Source organism: Montipora foliosa, chromosome 8, assembly GCF_036669935.1.
Source record: "Montipora foliosa isolate CH-2021 chromosome 8, ASM3666993v2, whole genome shotgun sequence".
Lineage (NCBI taxonomy): Eukaryota > Metazoa > Cnidaria > Anthozoa > Scleractinia > Acroporidae > Montipora > Montipora foliosa.
In genome coordinates, this window is record NC_090876.1 from 27,819,651 (window position 1) to 27,823,988 (window position 4,338).

The 4,338-nt window shown below is 35.8% G+C and overlaps 1 pseudogene; it reads right to left on the reverse strand.

Annotated features, from left to right (window-relative positions):
- Positions 1 to 3,202: 3,202 nt before the first annotated feature.
- Positions 3,203 to 4,338, reverse strand: part of LOC138012580 (uncharacterized) — an 8,184-nt pseudogene continuing 7,048 nt past the window's right edge.

The following is a 4,338-nucleotide window of genomic DNA, read 5'->3' on the forward strand; positions in this document are numbered from 1 at the left end:
ATGTGAGACAAATTTGTTATAATATTTGCCCTGTCATCAAAGGTGAGAAATCTAAGACAAATCTCATGTGATATTTGTCCTGGACAAAGGTTAAAACAAACATGTTTGTCTTATGACAAATTCGCATGAAAGAAAGTAAATTGTAGGTGACGAACTATTGCACTTTTTAATTATGAAACCATTAATAATTTTCGCTTGATGCTATTTGAGAATGGATAGAAGTGGTGGTTGTTTGCATCAGAAGTGCATCTTTTCTCGTCAATTGTGACTGACATTCCTGAAAATTTAATTTGAAGTATTGATGCATTGGAAAATGCACGAGTTGAATAATGAGACCCTCGTGTCGAGTTCCCCCTTTAAGATTATTTCTACCTGACAATGCAAATCAACAGGGAAACAAAAATAATCTGAGATTATTTTCAATTTCAGTAAATGGAACAAGAAGCCCCACAACCTAGGAGATTCTTTTTTTGACATTATTTACAAGTCAAGCCTGGATTTTGATTTTCAGCCGGTATAAAGTCTGATGTTTCTCGCCCAGAGCTCAAGAAATTTCACATATCAGTATTAATCTTCATCACTCACTCCGTTTTTGTGAGGTTAGCATGAATTTCAGGCGAAAATTATTTTAAGCTAGCTATAGTTTGATTTATTGGTTGGTTATCACCAACACAAAGAAATTTGTCATCAAACAAGGTTTACATGTAAATTCAACTTAACCTGTACCATGATATTCAACCAAAGTTAATTGTCTGGCAACATGACCACATCACTATTTTTACAACGATCAACAGTACTGAAAAAAGGGCAAAAGTAATAGTGAAGTTTATTTACAACAAACAGTAAACACAAAATTCATTATTATGCAATTTTGGACTTGAAAAGAAGGTCTTACACTGTCTTTAACCTTTGCTTGAGCAAATGACCACTACATTGTTCATTTTCATCACAAATAAATTTTCTCTTTGCCATGCTTGCACAGTTCCAACAAACCTGCGTTGAATCCTTTGCATCGGAAGAAACGATGCAGTCCCAATCCAGTGTGATACCACTTTCATGTTTATGCCTATCTGGGTGCTTCTGAAACCAAGGTCAGCGGTCACCGAGCCAAGATGGCTGCCTAATTTTGTGCTCTACGAATTTATTGCAATTAAGATTATATTCTCTCGTATTTTTCTATTATGGGACCAAAAAGGAAACCTCCTATGGCTAATGATGCTATCGATCCAACTGATTCGACTTTTGAAGATCACTGGGATAAACTAGAGATCAAACTTAACAAGTGGGTTACATCATCACTCCCGGGCCTTGTTACGAGCATTATGCAATCTCATGTCACTAAAATCATTGACGATGATGATTTAAGATCTCTGGCTGATAGTATCAACTTCGATGCCGCCGGTTTGGAAAGTTAACTTGGCTCATTGGAAAAAAGGTTAAACGAACTAATAAATTCAAATCAAGCAAAGATAGCCAAACTTAAGAATAATCTAGTGCTGAAAGACAAAGCCAGAGCAGGTCTTGAAGATGACAATGATAGATTATCACAAGAAGTAGACCACCTGAAGCAATACACAAGACAAACCAATGTTCGCATCTATGGCGTTGCTGAACAGCCAGAGGAGAACACTGATAATCTTGCAGTCTACTTCTTCAAATCTGAACTCAATGTGGATGTTGCTTCAAATGACATAAGTAGATCTCATTGTGTAGGCAAGAAATCTGGAGCAAAACCAAGACCTATTGTGCGGTTTACTAAGCATAATACTAAAGTTGCAGTCATGTCTCGCAGCCGTGTGCTCAAGGAACGTAAACGTCTATTCAACCTTCAAGAGCATTTAACCATCAATTGCCGCGAAATTCTTAAATACTTAAACAAGGATATTGAAGAAGGCATTGTCAGCGAAGTCTGGACTGTGGATGGGGTAATATGTTTTCGGCCCCCTGGTGACAGCTCAGTCATTGAACACTGCACTTCTTTAGAGGATTGTCAGGAGATCATAGCTAAGTATTGCAAATAGTCTGAACTTATGTTTATTTACTTGTAGCGACTGACAACTCTGTCATTGAACACTGTCAATCTAAATTTTTTTCTAGCAGTAACTGAATTGCACTACACTGCTTTATGGCACCCAAGAACTGATTTCTTGAGTCATTGTATATATTTCCTTATTGCTTAATGATAATATTATATAAAGTTTTTGTACTTGCCAGCGAATAATATTTGAATTCGTAATTAGTTAAGTCAACTTGCTTAACACTTAATTATTTTTTATTTTTTTAATTACGTAATTAATTTATTTGTATGCCACACTTTATGTAAAATCCTTGTTCTATATGTAAATTTCGAGTTCATAATAACCACAAAGCTATCTTTTGCAATATTTGTCACTTATGGACACATCTGAAATGTACCCCAATTTCCCTTTCAGAATATAATGACTTGATGCATTCTCATGATGACTGGTATTGTTCTAGCTGTCTCTCTGACACGTTTCCTTTTAATCATTTTGATAGTGATACTGATTTCTATTCTGCCTTGTTAGATCTTCAATCGTCTGTTAATTTTTACGGCTCTCTTTTGTGAACCAAATATTTTAATCCCTTCTTGGAAGACCCTGATACTTATCAATTTCTTCACAACTCTGACCTTGATCCAGACATCAACATGCTCTCATCAACTTCTAACTTACTGTCTAGATGTACTTATATGACCAGTAGACAGTTCAATAATCTGTTCTCTGACTCCTCTAACTCCAACTGCTTCTCATTATTTCACTTGAATGTACGCAGCTTTAAAAAACACTGTGTTGACCTAGAGGAATACCTCTCCACCCTAAACACATCTTTCTCAGCCATTGGCCTCTCTGAAACCTGGCTAGATAACACTGCTAATGATTTGTATAGTATCCCTGGTTATCATGTTATTTCTAAACCCAGACCTGTTGGACCAGGAGATGGTGTTGGCATATTTCTTTGTGATACTTATGAATTCCTTCTTTTTTAACAGGAGGCAAAATATGTTGACCGATCAGTACTATGTACATACAGTGTACCATTGAACAACCACCAAAAGGAATTTTGCCCTTGGATCAAGATTTTATATACTTAGTTGTCGTGGGGATTTCATCAGGCAGCAAGAAATAAAAGACTGCCAGTGGTAATAACTGCTGAGATTGCTGATGATGTCTATTGCGAACTATTAATTTCTTGAATGAAAGTACTGGATCCACATTGTACATTCATTTACAAGGCACAGGATAATATGGCACATACCACACTCTTCAAGCCCATATTTCTCAGGGAAGTTATAGATGTGGTCTGGTACACCATCTGGAAGTGCAGTGTCTCTCTGTGCTCTGATCCTGTGTGAGTTCCACACTGTTTCTCTGAAAATATCTAACTCCTTCTGGATAAGAGGTACCATGATGAACGCCAAAACCAATCTGCAAAACGATTAAAATATAATGCTGACAGCAGTCATGAAAGGATATAGTGCATGAGCCAGAGGGGGTTGTGACTACCACCTAGGGGGACAAAAGCTAACACTACTTTTTGAAAAGTAAATTGCCTGTAGTTAACAAATATATGTGATAGCAAGCTGTCACTCTTAGCTATGCCGAGATATTAAGGGGGTAGGGGTAAGTAGTGAAATTCGTGAAATTTCGCATTTTGTTTACAATCACTTTGAAAACGTGTCAGTTTTTGCTTTTAAGAACCAGAAATTACTTGAAAATATTTGAATATGATAAAGAAAGTATTTTAATGATGTTTTATGCAAAAATATGCCAGAGCGTGCACTAATGGTAGCATCCGCTGACCACCTGATAAAACGCTTCTATGGAAAGCCACGAGGTAAGAAGTAATGAATTATTTGCAATTTTTGTACTGTTTTTGATGTCTAAAATATGTCTTTTAAAAGAATTTGCATTAGAGCAGAGAACTAGATGATTATATAACCAAAAAACACTTTATTTTAGAGATAATTCTTCTCTGTTATCACTGGAAGTTTTTAAGATGGCGGCTGGCTAAATATTGGTTTATGACAGTTGAAAAGGTAGGAGTTGCGTGGCATATTTTTACTTATTTCGAATATGTTGGTGTCTTTAGTGTTATAAATGAAATAAGTGTACCATAAAAACTCTATCTGATACAGAAAAAGCATACAATATTTACAGAATATGCTGATAGAATTATGGATAAGAAACACTCGAAGGATTGCAAATATTTTGCTTCATTTTGTAACAGTTTTTGATCGAGTCTACAATTGATGTAAGTTTGAGCTATCAAAAGTAATCAGGAATTGACATCGTTGCTTTAAGGTTAGTTTTATTTAAT